This window comes from Alligator mississippiensis, chromosome 7 (genome assembly GCF_030867095.1).
Source record: "Alligator mississippiensis isolate rAllMis1 chromosome 7, rAllMis1, whole genome shotgun sequence".
Taxonomy (NCBI): Eukaryota; Metazoa; Chordata; order Crocodylia; family Alligatoridae; genus Alligator; species Alligator mississippiensis.
In genome coordinates, this window is record NC_081830.1 from 72,253,289 (window position 1) to 72,279,787 (window position 26,499).

At 40.4% G+C, this 26,499-nt stretch overlaps 1 long non-coding RNA gene across 1 annotated transcript in view; it reads left to right on the forward strand.

The window, feature by feature from the left end:
- The window catches only part of LOC102576094 (uncharacterized), a 32,314-nt gene extending 18,691 nt beyond the window's left edge, over window positions 1-13,623 (forward strand). The window contains exon 4 of the long non-coding RNA XR_002091529.2: window positions 4,013-13,623. This is a non-coding gene — a long non-coding RNA (uncharacterized LOC102576094). The remainder of the gene's footprint in view (window positions 1-4,012) is intronic.
- Window positions 13,624-26,499: the final 12,876 nt, after the last annotated feature.

Here is a 26,499-nt window from a genome sequence, read left to right on the forward strand (position 1 = left end):
GCCTACCCCTCCACTGCCCAGTGCTGCCACCTGGAGCCTGGGGTTGACCCCTGAGGATGCTGCCAGCCTGGGTCTACTCCGCCCTAGCTCAAAGTGGTGCTGTCCTGGGTGAACATGTAGACATTGCGCTTGGGAGTAGTAAACTCCAGAGCAAATTTCCCCAGAGTTTATTGCTTCACCTTAATTGCACAGTTCGATACACCCTCAGAGATTAAACAACCGCTAAAGGTGTGTGAAACGGGCCGTATTCAATTCAGATTCGGATTCAGCCCAAATCAGGGATAGTGATTCAATTCATTGATTCGGATCGCTGTCCTGATTCGATTTGGCCAAATCAGAATCTGAAGATTCTATGCTGACTTGGAGAATCAGTGATTCGGCCGCACACACAGCTTTAAATGTTTTTTGTATATACCGTTAGGTACCAGGCATGGCTCGTGAATGCTGTGATGGTGGGATGGATGGAGCATCACACAAGAGCACCTGGGAGGCCCCCGCATGCTTGGTGGAAAGCTCAGAAGTGGACTGGAAGTACTTCTGGTCCACTTCTGGGTCTGCCGCCAAGTGCACTGGGTCCCCCCCCCACCAACACCTGTGCCCACTGCGCTCGGTGATTGGCTGTGGGGGGACCCTGGGTGCCCCCCCCCAAGACTCAAGAAGCACCAGTCACCAAGCCCCCCCTGTGCACTCCCTGACGGGCCAAGAAGTGCACCTGAAGTGCTTCTGGTCCACTTCTGGGTCTGTTGCTGAGTGCACTGGTGACCCCCCTGTGCTCCTATGGGACGTTCCATCTGCCCCAGCATCTCAGTATTCATGAGCAGCCTGGTACCTTGAGGTATGTAGAAAAAAATTTTTAAACTGTATCTACGTCCAAATCATTGAACCTTTCTGAATCTCTCCAATTCAATTTGGAGAGATTAAAGGGTCACCTGATTTGATTCGGATTTGGAGAATCATCCACCAAATCGGGCCAAATCTCCACAGAATCGAATCAGTGACCGAAGCTTCACACAGCCCTATACACCACCCTGTTAAAACTGGCAACTAATTTTTGAATTCCCAGTTTAAGAAAGCTGTAAATGCCAAGAGCAGAATTCCCATTGATTTCCTGGTTGCAGCTGTGAGTTTTTAGAACTTCAACAAAAACATTTATGTCTGGGCACCTAGAAAAATAAGGATCATGCAATGACCAACTGTGAACATTTTGGTTCTATCATCAACATCACATAGGAACTCAGGACTAAATTCACAAAAGGACGTAAGTGCTTAGTGCTAACCACCATTATAGTCACCTAACTAAAAATGATAGATATTCCTATTCAGATTTGCCTAACCCAAAAACTATTTAAATATTTTCTTTTGGCCCCAAAATCTCTGTGTCTGACAGTATTGAGCAGCTGAGTGTTGGAGCCATGCCAGGTGTTTTCCTTTTCCTCTCCTAATTCTTATCTTGCTTGCAGGGCCTAATCAGGCATAGTGATGGAACACCTACTGGGCCAGAGTCCACACAGACACAACCAGAGGAAGTGATGCCATCACTCCTATTTTATCTAGTGGACAGAACTCTCAACTAGAATATGGGATATCCACTCTGCTTAAAGTGGATTGAAATCCATATTCCTTTCTCCAGGGTGAATGTTCTAACCAGAACAGCTTAGGATGCTGTGGGAAAGAGTGTACATATGACCCTGTAACCTAATAACTTGAAATTTCAAATTAGGGTGAGGGGACTTAGATTGCAGGTCTGGTTTTATGACTTTTAAAGTAAATACCTGAACTGAAGGTTGTAGTGGACCTTTTAGAAGGGGCAAGATATAGATTATGTCAGTAAGTTTCAAACCTATTGGCTAGGAAACAAAGGAACGTTGAGACTCAGGTGTAATCGGTTCAGTTCGTTTTCAGTAAGGGTTTTTTCCAAGTACATCTACATCCTCTCTCTGCCCTCTTCTGCTTTAATCTTCTCAAATCTTTGTTCCCTTCCTCGTCTAGCTTTGCCCACCCTGTTTTGCGCTTCTGCCCTTGTCATCACCTTGCTCCTATCCTACTCCAGTCCCAGCTCTTGCTTCTGCTACCCCTGCCGAAATCCTCTCTCAGGAAAGTGTCACCCATCTGCCAATAATTGATAACTGAGGTACTTCAATAACATATGTATTCAGTATTAGTAATCTGGACAATCTTGCTTAGTTTTGCACTCAGTTTTTCCTGCACTTGAAGCTGTGATTAATAATAATCTTATGATCAGTCCTAGTTCTCCTCTTCCTCCAATTATATATAAAGTAAGGTAACTGGTTGTCAGCTACCTTACCAATTAAGACTACCTGCTGATTAAAAACTACTTTACAGTGACATTAAGCTATAAAGCACCAGCAAAAAATCATGATCCCAAGATGTGCACTGTCATCCCCCATAGATTTGCATTTAATTAAATGAGAAAACAGCAGGACCATTGTTGTTCACAGTGAAGAATCCCAGAGCCATTCTATGAATGGTGCTCTGTTATTGCAAATGATGAGCTTAAATTTGAATATTGTTCTGTCATTAAGGCAACCACTCAGTCCACATTATGAATAGTATCAAAAATGCTACACTGTAGCTATGAAAAAATGAGGCCTCAGCTGTGTACTAACGGCATCCTAAGCAGACAGTCATTTGGGCTCAGCATCGTTTCTGTTATTTATTTATGAATTAAGCCAGTCATTCAAAACATGGAAGCCTGACATTCATATTCTGGAAAAGTGGCCTTATTTTAAAAGAATCCTCAGTGTCTGTTGAGCATTGCTTAAATCAAGACCCTAAACTCTGGGATAATTTGCTTTAGAACCAGATTTAAAGAACATTGTACACCCAAATAAACATTTTTTAAATAAAAAGTTCTTTAAATAAAATCTAGGAATGCAGCCATATGCCTGCAGTGGACCAGGCCAGAAGCCAGGGGGTACTAAAGCATGCATTCCTGCTGTGCTGGAGCAAGCATCTGGGCCAAAGCTTGTCCACTCACCCTACAAGGGAAGTTTGCAGGGCAGGTGCAAAGCCTCCTGGGATGCTGGGGCACTGTGAGTTAACTTGAATCTGGAGGGGATCTGGGACAGAAATACAAAAAACTGATTTAATCTAAATCCGTTAAGTAAACCCATCCAGATTTATCTTAAACTGGTTTTGGCCATTTTGAAAGCAGTTTGTGTGCACTGAACTTCTGTTGTTACAGATGTGAACCAGTTTCTGATCACTTTTACCAATTTATATGTCATTTCTGTTCTTATAGTTTTCATAGAAAAATATATGACATTATAACAATGATCATCTCTTGTTAATCTATAGATATGTAGGAGATCACAAAATTCTTGTTCCCCATAAGGAAATCTTGTCCTCAGCATTTAAATTTAAGTGAACTTTCTAGGTTCCTCTCTAGTGTCCATTTTTAGTGTTCTTGTAAACGTAGGACACTAGAAAATATGTTACCGTCTCAAACTGAATCTTATCCTCCTGCCCTAAAGCAGAGGTGTCAAACTTGTTTGGGCCTGCAGGCCAGAGAAGTGGTGTAGGTCCCCAGGCCAGATGAATGACACAGGATCAGCCCTGCAGGCCAGATTAAGCCCATCTCTCTCCCCACCCCGCATATATCACGTGTGGGTCAGCTAATGACTCAAAGACAGCACCAGGGGCTGGATGACATGGCTCCATGGGATGGATCTGACCCATGAGATCACATTTACAACACAGAGACCTCAATGAGTGAGACTGAATAAGCGGTGGGAGCGCAGCTCTTCCAAAGTACTTATAGAGCAGCAGCTTCTCTCTAAGAAGAGAAAAGCACAAAACAATCCCCACCCAGATCAGACTGGATTGTCTGATCTTATTAGACTATTTGGCGTCACTGAAAAGCAATAGAAACTGTTTGTAGGAAGTTAGCATCTATGGACCATTTTTTTGTTTTCAAAACCTTAGACGAATATCAACCATGTAATGTTCACAACATTCCTGTGAAGTCATTCAGAGTTATTTTCTGTTATAGCTGAGGAAACTGAAGCACGGAGAGGAAGTGATTTGCTCCAGCCTCTTCCATGACCCACTGCCAGAACGTGGAATACAATGTAGTTCTTGCTGGTTCTTAGCCTGAACTGAAATCACCTGGCCCATGGACTCTCTCAGAAGTAATTAGAAGAAAAAACATTTTTTTTTTTTTTTTTACAAAAAAGGTCTGGCTTGTAAGTTCCAAACTGAGTTCTCTAAGGATATATTTTAATATATTTTTTATGCATTTTAGAATACTGACATAGAAAAGGGAAGTTGTATTGTATCCGTTCTATTACTTTTCATATTACTTCTACAAGGATACAATCAGTAGGATCTATGCTCCAAATTCCTTTGGTATTTTTAAATAACTTCTCAAAGTTTTATGGGATGGAAATACAACATACAATGCCATCTCTTGTTTCTAAATTGGCACCTAAATTGTTTAATTATAAGCTAATGACTTGTTCTGGGTGATCTATGCATAGGATTTTCAAGCTTTTTTTTTTCCAGCCACCCATCTTTCTGTTTTTCTTCTTTGAGAATCACATTTCTTCCAGATAGATACCCTTTTAGATCTAACTCTATGTAGCTATGGTGACATCCAGAGATCAGCTTTGAGAATTACAAGTTCATTTTCCGTGCATATTTTAAAGGATAAGTATAACTCCCTGTATTTCAAAACTTCATTAAAAATCTGCTAGACAGTCAGTGCCACCAATATATATGATCTATGCATACAGCATTCATTTAAGGGTGCATACAGTTTTCTTTAATTAATTAAACATTCCAGAAGAATAATTAGATTTTCTAAGTATGTTTCTTTTAAAATGAAAGGAATTATGTTCCCTCCTCTGATAACTTATATAGAGTGATGCTCAAAATCACTATTACAAGAACCATACTGCATTTTAGTCTGCTAATATAAATTTATAAACAGAATGTAGTGAAATAATTAATATATTGAATTGAAGTACCCATAAAGTTATGAAAAATTAAGAAATTACATCTACACCTGATTCTGAGTTGCTTTTTAGCTCTTAATACCTAGCTTCTGGTGCTCTGATGGCTGCTCTTACACATTGCTGTAACAACAGCTACCGCTGCAATAATGATATGCATATTTTAAGTTTCTTTTGATGCATTTATCATCTCTTGCAACCGTTATACTTACATGTTTTATTTGTTTCATATTTTACTTCCGAATACTACTTAATACCATTGTAAGTTCCACAATATGTTTGCTGTAGCAATGATGTCTTTATTGTGATCTCTCTCTGTCATTTAGCCGAATGGAAATTGTTAGCGGCCTCCTTAAGATGACCTAAAATACCATTATATTTTTCCTGTCAAGCCATTATGTTCACTGGATGGATGCCAGATGCTTCTGAGAAGAAAGTTCACCCAAATGCCCCACAGCCTCCACATCTTCCATTTCTGTCTGCCATGTAAGCTTTACGTGCTTCGAATGACGCCAATTTACTTACTGTATTTTCCACGTGAGTGCATAGGATTTGCCCGTTAAAATTAAGTACAACGTGCTTGTTGTTTGCATTCCAATAGATCAGCCATGTGGCAACTTGTACAGTATTTACTCACTCTGCTGCATCTATCACATTCATACTGGAAAAGCCACTTCAATTATTTGTAACAAGTCCAGTTTAATGCTTCTCTTCCAAGTGTCAAGCTGTGTACCACACAATTTTGTAATACAAGAACAGGTACTAAGCACATCAAAATGCAGGAGTGCAGTTCAGTTATTCATCTATAAAATGACTGCTCTACAGCATAAAACACTATCGCAATGACATGACTCACTGGAAATACAATAGTTCTCTTCCTCTAAAAATCCTTCTCTACTCAATCTCCATTTTAATTCTCAGTGAATGCATTTGAATAAATAAAAGTTAAGTCTTCCTCTGTTTCCTCCCAAGCTGCCCCCTCCCCCACCCATCATGTCTCAGTCAATGCAAACAAATAATTCTGCTATTAAATATTATACATGCCTGTCTTTTCTTGCTTCCACCTTCTTCCTAAGAATAATTTCAGCACTAGGTTCACAAGTGAGAAAACTTAAGTTCCCTTTGATTATATTCAAGCTGATCAGGCACTTGCCATTCCATTTGGGGGCTGGACTTGATGATCTTCAAGGTTCCTTCCAGCCCTAATGTTTATGAAATAATGTCTACAAAATTTCATGACAAATTCTGAAATTTCAAAATTAGTTTTTAGTCTTGTCATAAATCACTGGATTTCAGAATTTCCCATGAAAGAAATTCATTGCAGGTCAGCAGGAATATTGTTTTTGATAAAACTGAAATGTTTCATATACATTCTGACTATTTTATTTAGGCTATTTTATGCTTTTATTTTATCTTATATGTCAAACTGTTGTATTTTATTATAATTTTATAATAGCTCTGTGATAAAATAGGCAATACATACCATAACATAAGAATACAGGAACAGAAGAGACCCTCCTGAGTCCAGTCTCCTGCATTCACACGGTCAACCATTTAGCCATAAACTCCAGTCCAGTACCTCACACATGCACCATAGCCATCACGTACATTGTGAAAACAAAATAAAAATCACCTACGATGTGCCACATGTCAAAGACCAAGGGGCACCAAGACACCAGTAATATCATGTCATTACAATGGTAGAACAGTTATAAGGTTACTATATACTCATATGATCCCTGAGGATCAGAGAACCGCACCTATAACAATAAATGGAGACAAAAGCCCCTACCAGTCTTTGGTAATCTGACTTAGGGGGAGGAGGGGAATCCTTATTGACCCCAAATTCAGTGATAGTTATGATCTTAAAAACAAGACTAAAACTATCTAAGCTAGGTAGCTGAGAGTTTCCTAAGCATCTGCACACACTAATCAAAACTTCCAGCTCTACCTGTAGCACCATGCCTAACACTTCACAAGAAGGTGGGAAAAACAAAAGTAATCAATAAAGCATTCATGCTGTGGAAAAATCCTTCTGGGACCCTAGGACACTGGAAAGAAGGCCTGAGCATGGGGATATCAGGCATATTCAGCCTAAGACAGTGCCTTTCAAACCTACTATGGGAACAGTAATACTTGAGTCACATATACCATATGAGCCGATTACTGATCCAAAGACATGTCCTTTCATGCTTCCCTCTACTTTGTTTTGAAGCAATTCAGATTCTTTTCCCAGCTCCCTTGTTTGGAAGTTCACTCCAAAACTTTACTCCGGTTGTTAAAACCTTCTTCTAATTTTCAGTTTAAATTTGTTCATAGCAACTGTGAAGTCCTTCCAACTCACAGGCAAAGTCAGGTCTGGGCAGTACATTTTGGGGGAGAAGGTGAACAGTCCTCAGTGGTGAAAGAACAGGTTAGGGACTGTTTGGAAAAGCTGGACATGTACAAGTCTATGCAGCCAGATGCAATGCATCCAAGGGTACTAAGATAGTTAAGTGATGTGATTGCAGAGCTGCTGGCCATTATCTTTGAAAACTCGTGATGATTGGGGGAGGTCCCAGATGACTGGAAAGGACAAATATAGTGCCCATCTTTAAGAAAAGGGAAGGAGGATCCAGGGAACTATAGACCCCATTTCTAAGCATTTGGATGAAAAGAAGCTGATTAGGGACAGTCAGCATGGATTCATCAAGGGAAAGTCATGCTTGACCTACCTGATTGTCTTTTATGATGAGATAACTGGCTCTGTGGACGTGGGGAAAGCAGTGGCCATGATCTACATTGACTTTAGCAAGGCTTTTGATACCGTCTTCCACAGCATTCTTGCAAGCAAGCTGAGGAACTATGGGTTGGATGAATGCATTGTAAGGTGGATAGAAAGCTGGCTGGATTGCTGGGCTCAAAGGGTAGCAATCAATGGCTCAATGTCTAGCTAGTAGCTGATATCAAGTGGAGTGTCCCAGGGGTCGGTCCTGAGGCAGGTTTTGTTCAATATCTTCATTAACCATCTGGAAGATGGGATGGATTGTATCCTCAGCAAGTTCACGAATGACACCAAGCTGGGGCAGTGTAGTAGATACACTGGAGGATAGAGCTAGGATTCAGAGTGACCTAGACAAATTGGAGGATTGGGCCAAAAAAAAAAAATCTCACAAGGTTCAACTAGGACAAGTGGAAAGTCCTACACTTAGAATGGGACAACCCCATGCACCAATACAGGTTTGGGACTGACTTGCTGGGCAGCAGCTCTAAAGAAAAGGATCTGGGGTTTACAGTGGACAATAAGCTGAATATGAGCCAGCAGTGTGCCCCTGTTGCCAAGAAGGCTAATGGCATACTGGGCTGCATTAGTAGGATCATAGCTAGCAGATCAAGGGAAGTAATTATTCCACTCTGTTCTGTGCTGGTGAGGCCATATTTGGAGTATTGTGCTCAGTTTTCGGTTCTCCGCCGATAGAAAGGATGTGGACAAATTGGAGACAGTCCAGCAGAGAGCAACCAAAATGGTTCAGGGGCTGGGGCACATTACTTATAAGGAGAGGCTAAGAGAACTGGGTTTATTAGTCTACAGAAGAGAAGACCGAGAGGGGATTTGATAGCAGCCTTTAACTACCTGAAGAGTAGTTCAAAAGAGGATGGAGCTAGAATTCTCAGCGGTGACAGATGACAGAACAAGAAGCAATGGTTTCAAGTTGCAGGAAGGGAGGTTTAGGTTGGATATTAGGAAAAACATTCTCACTAGCAGGGTGGTGAAGCACTGGAATGGGTTAGCTAGAGAGGTAGTGGAATGTCTGTCCTTGGAGGTTTTTAAGACTTGGCTTGACAAAGCCCTGGCTGGAATGATCTAGTTGGGGATGGTCCTGCTTTGAGCAGGGGTTGGGACTATATGACCTCCTGAGTCCCTTCTAACCCTAATTTTCTATGTTTCTATTCCAATATTCATCTTTAACTTAAACAGTTCTCGTTCCTTTCTGAGATTAACCCCATTAATGTTTTTATACCAAAATAATCAGATCTCTTCCTTAACTTCATTTGTTAAGCTAAACAAATCAAACTCTTTTAAACTTACTGCCATACTCTTAACAACAAAGTTGCCCTTCTTTTACCGTTACCATTTTAAATTAATTGTTTTTTAGCGCTGGTGACAAGAGTTGTACACAATATTCTGCATGGCGTCTTACTAGTGCTTTGTGCACTGGTTCAAGCACTTCCCTTCTTGTACTGAGCATACCTTGCCTAATGCAACATAGCATTCTAGCTTTGTATATTGAAATGTTTAATTTCAGATTTTATCCTGGTACATAGCACAGTCTAATTTGATGCGTTCTGGCAGATCATGTTGGTTCCAACGAATCAGCAATTTTTGGCAGGAAAACATACTACTGGAAAAAAAATTGACCAATGCTATACCATATGGATAGTTTCAAAATGAGAGGTGAGCAAAACCAGAATGTCCACTGTGTTGACAGGAATGTTTCCAAATTGGTTTTTTTTGCCTCAGATTGGGACAGAGTTGAAATATTTTTTCTTTGCTGGGAGGGGTTAAGGGAAGGGGACCATCATTCTAATGCCATACCTATGATCTATCACACTGCCACATTTGGGAACAGAGTTGTAGTCCAACTAAAGATGGACACAGGACAGACTGCACATACCACTCCAATGAGGCAATATGGCAATATGATATGACTTCAAACAAAACACTATGGGTCAGTTCAGCAACCCAAAACTATTTCGATCTAGATCAAATATCAAATATATATCCTAAATTAAATTTTGTGTCAAGAATTATTTTGGCAGGGAACTTCTGACTTTTACGCAAAATCACTGAGTACCAAAATAGAAAGTTGGACACACTGCTTGGAAACAGCAGGCACGGTGGAAGAAAATAAGAGGTGGTTAAGATTTCTTTTGTCTCACAATTCCTTATCTTATGTTTGAATGGCTTATTATTGTATTAATGTCCAACAACGATTAAAAGCATGAGGCTCCATTATCCTTGGCAATAATTTAGTTCCCTTGTTTGGAAAAATGTGCTTGGCCTATGATCACTCGTTTTCTTTATTGAGAAGCAATGTCATCATCCTATAAAACACATCAGCTGTCCTATTAAGCATCCATTATACCAGTTTCCTTACTGGGCCAGCTCTGCAAGTTATGCACAATGGAACCACTGGTTGAAATGTAATGTAAATTTGATGATTTGGTCTTCAATGTAATGCATTTACAAGGCAACAGTCAAACCCAGCAATGATCACCACAACTTGTTAGAAGGGGCTGATGCTATCAAAAATTGATTACATTGATTTTTCTGACATAATAGTAGTCCTCATGTCTAAACTTGTATATAAAGTTGAAAGGAATGGGCCTCTAATAAAGGCTTAACAGTGTTTGGAGAGGAACCCTAGAAACAGGTAAGCTCACAAAGAAGTGACTAGCTGGAAATAGTGTTTTGGTGTAGATGAAAATATAACCCTGAAAAACATTAGTTTTGATAGACTACCACTTTGGTTGGAGTATACTGAGAAAAGAGTAGGAATTCCAGCTTCTTAAAAGATAAAGTCTAGGATATTTCAGTATTATTAACTTCACTGTCTGTTTCCAGTAGGAAAACACTTGAGAATTATTTCAAATTGAAAAGTAACCAAACTAGTTGTTCCATTACCATACATGCATTCTCAGCCCCAAATCTTCAAAAATTGACCTGAATGCTTTAAACATCATGACAGTATTAAAAATAATCAATGTTTTTATTTGACGTCTGACTTTTTTACCTTGGAATACAGGCAGGACACTTCTTCAAGCTATCTTTCTTAGCCATGAAGGCCAGAAATTCACTTTTAATTATTAATTTTGAGATTAGCCTAAATTAGCATGACACCAGGAGCCATCAGATACCATGGCACATATTATATGTCCATAAAAACAGGCATGCTGAAGATAGTATGCAGCAAAGCTATATGAGAAAATCAGACCTTCCAATACCGAATTACAAAGTGTAGATGCTCAGCCTAGTAAAAAGCTGCTGCATTATGGAGCCAATATGCCTGAAGCCAGATGCATCCCATGGAATCATTGGCTCCTGTGACCTCTTATCTGAGTTTAAGTGGACCAGGACAGTGCTACCTTTGACCACATTTAGAAATCGATTTGTCTCTATTCACATAGATGGACATGGGTACAGCACATGCAATTTTCTACACATGCTGTTCAGCCTTAAATACATCATTAATCTTCATTTTATGCACTGGAAGTTGATTAGGCCCTAAGTACTGCATTCAGTAAGTATTCCTCACAATAAGATATAATGCTTATCAACAGCTATCTGTGTATGTATTTTTCCTAAAACTCACTGTATTTAGTTAGAAAATTCCTGATTTTTCAAAGGTGGCTTTTACAGAATGAAGTGCACCTTTGCATATATGCATCTTTGAATCATTAGCAAATGTACACACGGGTTACAGAATCCAGAACTAGAATCCATTGTTTGCTTACAGAAAGCCATTTGCTATGAATAAAGTTTGGTTTTGTTATAAAAGGCCAATAGGCATGAATAATATAAGACTACTACTGCTTAGATCATTGGTGGCACTTTTCATCCAGAAATATCACACTATTTCACAAAGACTACTGCCATGGTTTTACACATAGAGGAAGCAAGGCATAGAGAAAGAAAGGGACATGTCCAAGGTCACCTGCAGGACTTGGGCAAAAACGACCCAGGTCCCAGTCCACTGCTTTCTCCATATTGTGTAGCAAACTGCATGTTATCTTAAGGTTACTGAAAAACAGACTCCACAAATGTGATAAGTACATCAAAATAAGTGAAAATTACTGCCATTCTTACTCACATATTAGGAACAGATTTGAGAGTTATGTAGAGAGGTGTTTAGGGAGTGTTTTTATTCTTAAAACAAAGGGTTCTATTTTGCAGATTTTTTCAGAATATAAAAGGCAGGGGGCAAAACACCCATTCTTTTTTCAGTTTCAGCTTTCAGTAAAATTGGGAGGTGAGGCGGGGGGGCTGAACAAAAAAACAATCCATGCCAACTTTTCCTTTTTTTCATCTTAAAACATTACAAACAAAATCAAATTGACAAGTTATTGTCCTCAATTTTCCTGTATTTTTTTTTTATTCTCCTACTAGATTTGTTTCACTGTATTTCATGCAGTGCTTGTACAGTTTCATTGATTCTATTTCAGAACATGGTATTTAAATTTCCATAGCATTTCTGGCTGTTACATTACCGATGCTTTGCAAACCACTTATATTATTTGCTCAGGATACCTAACATGTAAGTATTCTGTGGAACCCTTATTGAAAATGAAATTCTAGAATGGTATTTTTATTATAAGTAGCATTTTTCATCAGTTTATTCATTGTGCCAAATAAGCAGAGGCATTCAGTTCGCTTCCTTTATTTCCATAAAGCATTAAAACTGGAGGTGAGATGTGACTTGAAGTCTAGGGGAATTGAAAATTGTATACACACAGACTTCCATCTTACGGTCATTGTTCTGAAGCTGGCTAATGACCAATAATTCTGGCAGCTTGACAGCTGTTTGATGATTTAAGTGGACCGAGTTTATGGGTTTACTCCACGTTTTAGTGAAAATCAATATCCACATCAACCCCCGACTTCTTCACAAAAAAGAAAACAAAATAACCCTGATCATAATTAACACCTTTATTCAGAAATCTCAGCAGAGGTGCCAAGAATGAATGGCATGGAGATTCACCTCAGGTATTTCACAAATACTCTGCTAACACTTAACCCCTACATGTTGGATTCCCTTTGGATTATCTATGCCATACAGGGCTGAATAGCTTCACAGAGCTTTCAAAAATCCTGTCATCTATCCTATGTAGAGAGGAAGGAATTTCTAGTGGTTAGAGCACTAGCCTAGGATGTAGGAGTCCTAGGTTCAACGTCTTGCTCCACCACACAATTCCACTGGCAAAATTACTTAACATTTCTGTGCAGCAGTTCCCCATCTGTAAATTATGAATCATAGCAGGGCAATGGCATAATCTGATTATGGTGCTGTCACTAAGTATGCAATTCTGCGACCCCTTCTAATAATGAGGAAAACCCTTGTACCCCAAGTATTTCCATCGAGTTTAATGCAATAGCTCATGGATTAACAAGATGCTGAGTACATTTTGTATGGTTTTATAACAGCCGTTGCAAGTTAAATGTTCTAAATTTGTAAAAATTAAGGGAAAAAAATGACAAGAGTGAAGAAATCAACAGTAAAGTAGGAAGGAAGGAAGGTTGTAGCATGATAATAATATTGGAGTTGTCCTAGGAAAATCCAGCTCCCTTTTTTGTATAATCTATCCATATTTCAGATTTGAAGTTTGTTGACCTAAGAACTACATTCTTGTCTCTCAGAACAGAGAACTATACTACCACCACTTCATTGTACTGCAAGTTTTTCAGGCTTCATTATCTGTTTCTGCAGCAGTCTCAGAAGACTCACTCTTCCCTGAGTCCTAGAATGTACAGGAATTATGCACAGTCCTGTTCATATATTTGCAAATACTTTAGGAAAATGTACTTCATACTGTATGTGGACAACGCATTTTATCTCATACAATTTAAGACAAATGGAACTTTTGTACTTAAATATATATGAGCTGTCAATGATATGGCTGGTATCATTAATTTATCATTCTTAAGTCAAATCAGTCCCAAGGCTCCACCAAACGTTGGTGCACTTTTGATGTAGCAGTAACTTTCCTCCATTCTTCCTGGTCTTTTGCAATCCTTGTACAATCAGTCAGTTTTAATCCCATTCAGTCTTTGATGTTGGTGGTCCAGCTTGTCCTAGGTCTTCCTCTTCTTCTTCGTCCGTGCACAGTACCCTGCAGGATGGTGTTGGTAAGGGTGCCGGGCCATTCTTCAGTACCTGACAAATATTCATTGATGACTATCCAAAGGAGTAAAACTATTCACTTGAATAAGAGTTACTACATCAAGCCATGAGAAAAGAAATGGAAAGAGAAAATTGAAGTTTCAAATGCGACATGAATATTATATCAAAGCTTCCTCTTGGGATTTCCTTATGTAAACAATGATAATGTAATTAAGATAGGTATATGAAGAAGTAATTTCAATAATAAAAATTAGCATTTAAATATCACACATATCACAACACTTAACTTTGCATACTGTGCAAAAGAAACTTGTTAAATGAAAAAGCATTTCATTCTAAAACATTGGGTCTGTTTTGATCAGGTTCTCTAATCATTTTCACTTTTTGGTCCTCTCTAGAGTTGATTTTTAACAGACTTAATCATTTAGCAACCTTCTTACCGAACTAAGACAAGATTCTTGCAAAAAATTAAAATTAATGACATAGTTGCATTTCTTTAACCCTTTATGTTGAGTAGTTTTAGCATATAGTTGCATGTTTTGATATAGAATGCAAAGGGCAATCCATAGCAGCAATATGTAAAATGCTTAAAATGCCAGTGTGAAGCTATGACTCCGTAGCCCCATAAAGAGGGCACATTCTTGGGAAGGGAGACTGCTGGGTCAAGTTCTGGCTGCCAGGACTGATTATGCATTTTAGACAGACTGGCAGAAGCCAGGACTTGCAACTTCAGCGAGGAACTTCTTTACTGGGCTAAAGAATCATGTTTTCATTCTGGCTACTAGGCCAGATTCAACAGGAGAACTAGAGAGTTGCTGTAATCTGTTGCTTTGGGAGGGTTAGGGAGCAATTCTGAAGTGTCGAAGCCCTGGACTTCAATCCACCCAGACACAGGGCCAAGGTTTCCCACTTCTGAGAGATCTTTAACCTACAGGACACCCTACAGGACCTGGTCAAATGGTAGACAGCCTCATATCTTCTTCCTCCCATGTTCTGAATTTCATGCTGTCAGCATCAGTCACTTAATAATGCTCAGTGGCTTCTGATGGGATTGTGGCCTTAAACATGGGCACTGATCTGCATTGCAACAGAACTTGGGCTGCCATTAACATCTATGGGCAGTTTCCCACATGCAGGCATGTGTGATTTGTGGTGCCACAAACCTCACATGGTGAATGTTCAAATGTGCCCCAAGCTGCACATTTATAGGATGGGGCCAAAATTTGCTACCAGGATTTCCTGATATCCAAAAAAACCACTGGAGAAAAAAGCGGTGCAAGGGGTATGCAAAAAGCATGCAATGACATACATGGAGGCCAGGCTGTCCAGAGCGATGCTCTGGCTGTCAGCCAAGCCTCCGTGTTGCCCAAGCTGTGCCCTTGCTGCCCCTGGCTGTTGGCTTAGAAATGATATTTAAAGGTCTGTTTTTTTAGGAATTGGCTTATAGTTATAGATACATGCATTATAATGGTTCAGAATGGGCACCGGGGGTTAAATGATTTCTAAGAAGCCTGGGTCTCACACACAGAGTTTCTCACAGCCCTGAAAGCAGACAGGCTGTCTTACACTACAAGGCCAATGGATGGACACAGCCAGAGAATTGAGGGGGCATACACCATGCTATCTAAGACAACAAGGCCAACAAGGCTGGGAACCAAGGGAGTATGAACCATACTGTCCCATAACACAAGATAAAGTGACACCAGCAGCAAGGCCCCAGAGCAGGATGAGGGCCTGAGTCCTGGTTTTGGGGGAAGAGACCAAATTAGGAGAAGGCCTGGAAGGCTACATGGATGTGTGATCACAGAGAGACCAGAGATAGCCATAGATAAAGAGTCATCAGGAGTCATCAGGAGGGAAGGAGAATACAAAACAGAGGCTTGAGAATAACAAAGGGTCCCTCCCTATCCCTCTCTTTGTCTCCCCCAAACCCGGTACGAGGTCTCTGGGTCCTAAATCCAGATCCAACACCAGGCACCAGGTAAGACTGCTGGGACCAGCAGCAGTGCTGGCCCCAGTCTCCAGCTCTCCCTGGGTGAAGAGCTGAGAGGAGCTGGGCAAGGACAGTTTGCCTGTTGCAGGACAATTTGTCCCATAAGAAGCACATGTGCAGGGGTGTGCACTGTGGCAATTTGTGCCACTGCAAGCACATGCCCCTGCCTGTCTGGACACAGCCTATACGGCTTAATTCTGAACATAAACAGTATTCTAAGCCTGGCAGAGCAAGTTCCCAAGACATGTTTTCCCCCTCTGGATACTTTGCCATTTGAATGTGAAGGAGGTCACATGACATGACCGTTTCCATTGAGTAATATTGCCTGCTGTTTGCTGGAAGCAACATCTGCCGGGGGACAGAACATTTGGTTCCAATCTCAGAATTCATCCTACTTCCTAATCTAGCCTTTCATTTAAACAGACTGCACAGGAATGTTTTATGCCTCACAATTCTGCATTAAGCTCTCTTTTGTGCAAATATTAATAGTTTTTAGCTGGTCATGATTTTTAACTACAGAAAGCATACTCCATTTGATTGTTGCAATAATCCTTATTACTCACATTTAACCAAATACCTTACACTCTTTTAGAACTTTATAAACAACATTAATCATAGAGACCACATAGATTACGGGCTGGAAACACTAAACACTGTCAGCCATGTACTACTTCATATTATTAAAGAGTGCATGATGGTTATACTATTTATTCTGATGAACAAGAAAAACCTGTCTGCAAACCAGAGTGCTTTGTTGCCTATCATTTTTCATGCTTTTAAAGAAAAGGAGTAAAAGCAACCTTCATTGTGTATTCTGAACTTATGAAGTTATATGGAAGAAACTTTATAGACTTCTCCTTTTATGATTTTTTATTCAAAATTCTGAAAACACAAAATAAATTTTAATTTGGCATGTAAAAAAGGAGAGTAAATATTTTTATAGATATTTCTGGGTATCTAAAAGGTTTTTAGTTTATGAGCTATATTTTTTATAATTATGAAAGATGATAACTTTTACATGAATATAATGAACAGCCAGCCCCATAACAATTTCTATAACATCGCAATGTTCTGTACAAAAGTCTGCTCATAAGTTGCTGTAGAATATTTCAGATTTTCCTTACATTTTTTTCAGTCAATATGAAAAATTACTGCTTTGCAGCAATACAAGTTAAATACTCATCAGTAACTCCATTTTCAGTGACAGGTCTTGTATACCAACATAAAAGGCCACCACCTCCTTTACAAAAGGTAAAGCACAAGCTGAATCTCTATTATCTGCACCTCCACTGGAAATAAAAGACTTGATTATAGCACATAAGGCAGCACTGCTCTGGCAGCACAAAGGAGCCATAAATTGAGTATCCTTAAAATATCCTGAAAATATTCACAATGTTTTGGTTCCCCTGGCCTCTGTAGCGCTTATGTAAAAAATTCCTCTGTGTCCTATTTCTTGGTAGAGGGGGCAGGTTCTGGGTTGGCACTGCACTATGGCTATTCACAGACTACATAAGGGTCCATTATTTGGAGTAGCTCTAACACTGTTCCAACATACACAAAAGATTGAGGGCCTTGTTACACGATACTTTTAGGTGGCTCCTAGAGCTCTTAACCCCTTGACTGGCTGTATGTAAACACCTTTAAGTGTCTTAAAGCCCTCGCTATGCAGGTCTAAGTTATACTACATTAGAGCAGGATCATCTTGGATCCACATAATCCTGTTCCATTAAAGTGTGATCACTCTCCACAGCTCTGCCTCTCGAGTTCAAGTCCTCTAGTATCTCAGGATGTAGTGGTTCCTCCCTCACATGGTGTTTCTACTTGTAGCTGAAGACAGTTATAGCTTGAGGTGGGTTGGGAATGGCAACTCTGGCATGGGAAAGCCAGAGTTGGTACACCAGGATGGGCAGAGCATGACCAAGCACAAAAGAAAGAAGAAAGTTGCATGAGATGGTGCTGAGGATGCAGAGGGCACTGCTCAAGAGGGGCTCTGGCACTGGCTCTGCTGCCCAGCCCAGAGAGCCACTGACAACTTCATCACTACCTGACCTGGGAGCACTGCACCACAACACCTCACTGATTTCCTCCCACGACACCATGCTATGTCTAGTAGGAGCATTTAGCAGCCCTAGTGGCAGCAGAGGTGGGCAGGACGAGGAGGAGGGGAAGGTCACTGCCTCATGGTGGTGAGCCACCAGCATGCTGCCTGCACCTGCACCGGGCTCCAGGGAAGGCAGATCATACTTACATGTCCCCACTGCCCTGCTTCCCCCCAACCCATCTCTCACAACCCCTGCTTGTAGAGCAGGGATAGAAGCCTGCCCTGGCTCACCAGGCCTGCTCCTCGGACCTCTAGTGGCAAGTCACAGCTGTGCAGGTGAGAGACAGTCAGAGAAGGTTTTAGCCTTAAGATGTGGCTGCTTCAAACTCCAAGCCGGCACTCAGCTGATCAACATTTGTGCAGCTTACAGCATAAGGTACAATAAGGCCCTGAGTATAGTACAATACAACTTGAGGAAATGGCTCACTTCATGTCAATGGTGCGTTGATACTGTTACAGCAGCTGAGGTTCAAGCTTAGAGAACAACAATGTGGTTTTGATTTTTTTCCCCACTCCATCCCTACACCAAACTGTAGGACTAGGGTAACCGAGAAATAAAACTATACATTTTTGTTTCTTGACATTGCAGCAGAGATTTCTTGTGTGGACAAAAATTGTTTTGAAGTTTCAGCAAAGTTATAGAGTCCAGACAGAACATTCTGTGAGAATAATACAGCACTGCAGCATATGTTAAAGACTCTACATTAGAACAGGAAACAACACCAGAGTGCTTTACAAAAAAAGTCTTTGCAAGAATTAAGAAGCTACAACTTCGACTAAATTAATTGTGATGAATAACACATAAATTAGTCTTAGAAAATTTAAACAGCAGCATGATGTATGCATGTTTGTATATATATTATACATGTTTAGTTATATATATAAATATATACAGAGAGAGATAGCTAAATGTGTGTGTGCTGCATACACACACACACACACACATCATGCTGCCATTTGTTTAATTTACATATACATTTTTATATATGTAAAGTTGTTTACACACATATTACACACACACACACACAAACATACACACACACACACACACCTCATGCTGTTTAATTTTTCCATACCTATGTATCTGTGTGTGCATGTGTGCGAGTGTGAGAGAGAGAGTGAGAGAGGAATAGTGGTTATCAACTTCCATTCTACAGGTACCCCAGATGTATGCTATTGTGTTTGGAAGCATTTAATTTGTAATCAAATAAAAGCTTTTGAACATAATTTTTTAAATGTAAAGTACTATTAATTTTTAGCTAATGTTTCCTCTTGGATTTGTAGATTTGCAAAATTTAGACCAGCTCATGATCTTGAGTTTGGTGATAAACTTCTATAGAAACTTTTTGATCTTCTACTTTTTCTGCCTTCTTCCAAAATATATTCCATATTGGCAGGTCTGTTGCATGATGGTGGATTGACAAAATAGTGTGTGTTTTCTGACTGCTGTCATTAATCCATTTCAGATCACATTTTTCATTGTTTTCATCAATATATTTTTCAGTTGCATTTTTCATTTTTTTCTACATAACTATTGGCATCAATCCATTTCAGATTGCACGCTAAGCCTCAGATATGTAGTGTGGCAGCTTTATTCCATTCCCTATTCTTCATGTGTTTTAGGATTATAAATTGCTGAACTCTGATGGCCATTGTGGCATAAATAAAACAATATTTTTATCTTTGCTGTAGCTGTTTAGGTTTATTTTCTTTTAATGTTACGAAAAATCTTTACTGGTCCTTTATTAAATCACATCCTGGAAAAAACTGAACAAATATTGTGTGACACTGTCTTCCAATTCTTTCTGAGATTATTAAAACAGCTAATTACTTGCATAGCTTTTACAATGGAACTCAAGAATTTCTAGTATAGCTAGGAATAAAGTTTGAACTATAGTAAATTGAATTACAATACAGTTATAAGAAATTAAAGAACTGTAATTAATTTGGGGAAAAAAAAGATTACTATGTAAAGCTTATGATAGTGATTCTCAACTAGGGTGCCATGGCACCGAGGGGTGCCTTGAGATCCTTGCAAGGGTGCTATGGAGTGCCACAGAATGTTAGCACTGTTAGGTATGCAAACATGAATCACAAGATTAACCCAGGGATTTTGAATAGGAATCCATAGTGTTTCATAGATTTCAAAGATTTCATAGACATGAAGACGGTAAGGGACTTATGAGATCATCTGGTCAACCCCCCTGCCAGGATGACCCCAGCAAGATGATTATCCAAACACATCTTGAACGTATCCAGAGTAGGTGCTTGCACCACTTCTGGAGGGAGACTATTCCAGGCTCTGGAGACTCAGACAGTAAAAAACATTTTCCTTATGTACAGTCTAAAATGGTCTTGCAGGAGTTTGTGACCATTGGACTTTGCTTTCCGTAGGGGAGCCCTGGGGAACAGATGTTATCCCAGATCCTGATGCACACCCCTTATATACTCAGACTACCACCAAGTCCCCCCTGAGACTATGCTTTTCTAAGCTGAAGTGTCCCATGTCCCTCAGCCTCTCCTCATAAGGCCTGCTCTCTTGCCCTTTGGTCATTCATATGGCTCTCCTCTGGACTCTCTCGAGGTTCTCCACATCCTTTTTAAAGTGTGAAACCCAGAATTAGTTGCAATACTCCAGCTGCAGCCTCACCACAGCTGAATAAACCAGGAGAATGATATCTTGGGACTTGTTTGAGATGCATCTGTAGATGCAAGTCAGGGTTTTATTTGCTTTGCCAGCTGCAGCATCGCATTGGTGGCTTATATTCATATTGTGGTCAATTATGACCCCCAAGTCTCTTTTGGACATAGTGCTAGTGAGTGAAGCACCGCCAAGTCTATAGGTATGATGTGGATTCTTTCTCCTGAGGTGGAGCACCTTGCATTTCTCTATGTTGAAGGACATCAGTTTATATCCACCCACCTTGCGAGCCTATCTAGGTCAGCCTGAATTTCCAGCCTATCCTTCAGGGTAACCATGCTTCCCCATAGTTTGGTGTCATCCGCAAACTTAGCCAGTCCACTTCTGACACCCGAATCCAGATCATTAATGAATATATTAGAGCATGGGTCCCAGTACTGAATCCTGAGGGATACCACTGGTCACCGTACACCATGCTGACTCGGTTCCATTGACTATCACTCTCTTGGTCTGACCATGGAGCCAGTTCCCCAGCCATCAGACCATAAGGTTGTCAAGGCCGCAGTTCCCCAATTTTGCCACGAGAAAGGCTTTTTTGAAATCCAAGTAAATGACATCCATCTCTCCCTCTCATCATAGAAGGAGATGAGGTTGGTCAGGCATGACATACCCATGATGAAGCTATATTAGCTGTCTCTCCGAATTGCACCTTCTGTCAGCCTGTTGTGAATGGATTCTTTGATAATTTTTCCAAGATCTTCCCTGGGATTGAGATCAAACTGATTGGCCTGTAGTTCCCTGGATCTTCCTTTCTTCCTTTCTTGAAGATAGGCACCACATTGGCCCTCTTCCAGTCTTCAAGAACCTCTCCTGAGTGCCACAAGTTCTCAAATACCCATATCAATGATTCAGCTAGGATGTCGGCTAACTCTTTTAGCACTCTTGGGTGCATTTCATCAGGGCCCGCTGACTTATGGATGGCCAGCCTCTCAAGGTTTTTCCTCACAAGGTCTTCACCAAATGTAGGTGTATGGTCACTCGTACCCTGGTAGTCCTGTGTTCTGTCAGGCAGGGTGATCCCCTTGGGCTGGTGAAAAACCGATACAAAGTAATCATTGAGGAGATTAGCTTTTTCCTGGGTGTTAATTGTCATCTTCCCCATTTGATTCAGCAGGGGTCCAGCGTTGCCCTTATTTTTCTTTCAACTTCCTACATATCTGAAGAAGGACTTTTATTATTCTTGATTCCCATGGCCAGCTTGAGCTCAGTTTTGGTCTTGGCTTTTCTGGTACACTCCCTACAGGTGAGGGCCAGTGACACATAATCCTTCTTAGAGGTATTTTCCATTTTCCAACCATTATAGACTTCTGTTTTAAGATTACAGAGGTCCATGAGTTCCCTATTTAGCCAAGGGGGTTTCCCAGCCCTTTTACTACCTTTCCTGTGGGCTGGAGCAGACTTCCCTTGTGCTTTTAGGATCACATCCTTAAGGAGTGAACACTCATCTTGGACTCCCTTCCCTGTCAGATCTTGATCTTTCAGGTCATCGACAACCAACCTCCTAAGCTTGTGAAAGTCAGCTTTCCTAAAGTTGAGGATTTCTGCACTGCTGAAATTCTGCATTTGCCAGCTTTGTGATGGATAAGGAAGGTGATCAACTTATGATCACTGTCACTGAACTTCCCTTCAATCCTCAGGTCACTCACTAGATCATCCCCTTTGGCCAGAACCAGATCTTGCAGCACCTTGCCTTGTGTCAGCCCATGGGCTTCTTGAGTCAGACAGAGCTTGTCAGTGCTGGTGAGGAAGCTATGCAACCGATCAGATTTGGCTGAATGCTCCTCCTATGAGATGTCAGGGTGGTTGAAATCACCCATTGACAACCATGCACTGAGAGCTTGCAGCCTCTGTTAGTTCCCTAGAGAATTCATGGGCAAGATCTTCCTCCTGGTTAGGAGGTCTGTAATAGACTCCTACAGTAAATTCCCTTTCACCACGTTCTCCCCATACTCTAACACAGAGGGTTTCAAGTCACCCTCTTTGGATGCCCATGTCAGCTAGTAGGGAAGTGGACTGCTCCTTGACATAGAGAACTATACTCGCTCCCTTCCTCCCAGCGCAATCCCTCCTGTACAAGGTATAGCCATCTATACCTGTGCTCCAGTCATAGGTGGAGTCCCACCAGGTCTCTGTTATCCCTATGAGATCATATATGTGTTATTGCTTAGCAGGAGGGCCAATTCCTCCTGTTTATTCCCCATGCTCCTAGCATTAGTGTACAGCTAGCTGAGCCTTTCATTGGAAACCCTAGACTTCCTAACCAGGAGGAAGAGCTTGACCACAAATTCTCTAGGGAACTAACAGAGGCTGCATGCTCTCAAAGTGTGGTTGTCATGGGTGATGTTAACCACCCTGACATCTCATGGAAGAAGCATTCAGCCAAATCTGATTGGTCACATAGCTTCCTTACCTGCGTTGATGAACTCTATCTGACATTAAAAACGGTCTGACCTGTTGTGGTCTTTCTGGGTTCTTTGCAATGGAAGAATTGTTCAATTATTTTCTGTAGCCAAAATTAGTGAAAATGAATAATTGTTATTTTTTGAGGGGCAATTCAAATCTAAAAAGGTTTATGACTGATTTATGATATAGCCGATGCTTCAAACACACAGCTACTATCTTGATGTATGAAAGGTGATGAACAAATAGCAATATTATCAAGTGTATGCTTTGGTGGAAAGTTACCAGGAATCATATTGCATGTTTAAAGTCAATGGCAGAAAAGAAGGGAAATAACAGACCTCTCAAGGAAACAGGATCTGATTTCCAAATATTCGTCATTGCCCTGTAATTTTCCTTTTTTGTTTTAGTGTTCCTATATTCGCTTCTGAAAAAATGTATTTTCTTCATTTATACAGTAACTAACCCTTCCATAAAACTCTTCCATTTTGACAAAAGCCCCACTTCTACAACATTTCGTAATTATATCAAAAATACAAAAATGAATTAGTCCCTATTATCCCTTCTCCTTGTTTGATGACCAAAGAAGTGTCTTAGGTGTCAAGAATGATATTTGAAGAATTTGAATAATTAGCAAGACCATGCCATTCCCTTTTCAAGAATGGAGCCAAACTTTAAAAGTAAATGACTAACTTCTTGAAAGGTGAAAAAAGGTAGAAAAAACATTCTGCAAAATCTTCAATGTCAGCCATAGTAATAAGTGTGAGCTACAAGACATTTTGAGGCACTATTCATTACCTGAAACACCTGAAAGACTATTACAGTATGAAATGGACAGTTTACCTCCTCTGGTTTTTGTTTGTCCCTTATATCATGAATGCCACCAAAACAACTCCTGGAATATAACTTGATAAGTTAAAAGGATCTATAGCGTATGCATATCAGTGTTATGTATGACCTTTCCTGTTTCTTTCTAAAGCAGAGATATTGTTTTCAGGTAGATATTTTTAAAGTCCTTTTATTTCCATTTTTTCTAATAATAGATGTCTCTTCCCTTTATGCCTGTAAGGAACTGGCAATATCTTGGGGAAGCTGGGTGTGTCTGCATGTGTGCATTTACTGTACAGTAACTGAAATGAATACACATTATGGGTGCTCATCTATATGCATACACCCATACTGTGCAGCAGATGGCCACTTATGCTAACTTGAGTGTAAATTTGATACCTGCATTATGCCTGATTAGTTACTGCACAGTAATGCAAGTATAGGTGCCTACATGTGTAGGTAAACACTGTGTGTATGGACTGATTTGGGACTAACTTTAGTCCCAAGTCAGTCCACACACAACATTAATGCACTTTAACACCTACATGTGTAGATGCTGTCCTATTACCACTTACTGTGTAGTAATTTACTGCACAGTAAATTTAAGCTGGTGTAAATTCACGTGTAGACATGCCCACTAAGTAGCAGAGTTAAAAAAATCTATGATCAATTTGCAGCTCTTGCTCCTTGGCTTCTGTTTTCTCCACAAGAGCTCCGCCTATGTAAATTACTGAATTATTTCAAATGAGATGCCCTTGGCTTGATAGTATTAAGTGAGCAAATACAGTCTGCATTGATCCTCATCTATCAGCTCCTACAAAGTCTGGGGCTATTGGATTCTGGTGCCTCACTGATCAAACTGCAAACTGCTTGCTTTTTGTAACAACTGCTAAAACTGCTGAACTATGGACTTTAGTATAGGTGTAAAGTTCACCTCCTACATATTTATAATCCATCTCTGAGTAAACTTTCCTCTGTTGACACATACTTGTCTTGCATACCAAATGCTAGTGCATATTTATACATTCGCACTGTGTACTCAGATGGTTTAACATTCACATTTATTTAGTATGTGCAGATAAACATTCAAAATTCAGGTGGCATCTAATCTTCCATACTGTACATTCATATTCAGACTGCAGCATACTTTTGTGCACCTGCAGGGTCATAAACCAGTTCACGTCAGAAGTTAAAATACCAAGTTCTGCCTTCATTTCTGTCTTGGCCTCCTTATTGGATTTCTTGCAGATGCAATCCCAGGAAATATTTGTTATTTAAGGCTATGCCAACATAAATTAATAAGATTGCCCTTTCAAAGCATGTTAATTGATCATAACTATTATGCTGTTGTGACAGAGGCGGGTACTGTAACCTAAAAGTGCTGGGACTTTTCCTGGTCTGACAGGAAAAGGGCAGAGTCTCCTTTAAGGACCACCATCCTTCAGGAACAGGGAACATGCTCCTATGAAAAGGGGAGTGGGCAAGCAGGTCAGCAAGAACATTGTAAACCATTCAGCTCTTGTATAGCCTGAATCCAGTTCTCACATGTGGGTTAACAACTCTCAATCCCAGAAATATGATAGTGGATGCTGTACAAGTTGTCTTTTTTGAGACTAGGAAGGACTTTTTTCCTCACTGTCAGACTGGTTCTCAACAACCAGCTGATGTATTAGAATGGTATGACTGGTTTGCCTGTTTCTGCACTCAGAACAAGCCAAGTCCCTAGTCAAGTGGAAGGAAAAAATGTTTTGTTTAATCATTGCCCCTCTCAGATGGGATGGCAGCACCATCAGGCAACCCCCACAGGACAAATCAAATATTAGTCTCACCTTTAGTGAGGTTATGGCAGGTTACAGTCCCTTAAATAGTTTGTAGCTCAAGTCAAACCTCTCTAGAAGTAGCTATAAATCTGCTCTCAAGGTCAGCCATCAACTTATTGAGCTGCTGTCTTCTCTTATTCTTTCCATATCCAAGACAAATGGCAGAAACAGCAGGTGGGTTTTATTGACTCCACATCATCTCTTTAATCTTTTGGTGGCCATTGTGAGATCTATATACCCTATCATATAACCCTACCCCCTCTAGACAGGGGGATATAACCAACCTGTGCAGAATATATGAGGGAAGGCAAAGAACTTCTTAGGCTGCACAAGTTCAAATGGCTATAAACTGGGTTTTGGATAAAGTTAGCTTGGACATAAGAAGATTTTTGACTGTCAGAAATATTTTCCAAGCAAAAAGCGGGAAGTGAGGAAATAGTTTCTTTCGGCTCCTATAGACATGCAGCGAGGCAGCTCCAATATGCTGCAAATCCAGTACATTGGAGCTAATTGAGTCTGCTGGAGCACAGAAATGAATGCACTCCAGCAGCCTCCGATGTCATGTATAGCAGCGTCCCCGTGCTGGAAAATGTTGGCAGGGCACTTTCAACTAAAGCTCATCAAACGAGCCTTAGTTTAAACTGCCCTGCTGCCATTTTTCAGTGTGGGGACGCTGATACACATAATGCTCGTGCACTTTTAATCAGCATGGCTCACTAATTAAAGCACCACCCACTCATACCTCCCAGAGCACATTTATAAACACCCTTTAAGACTGAACTGGATACATTTTTGGAAGAGATG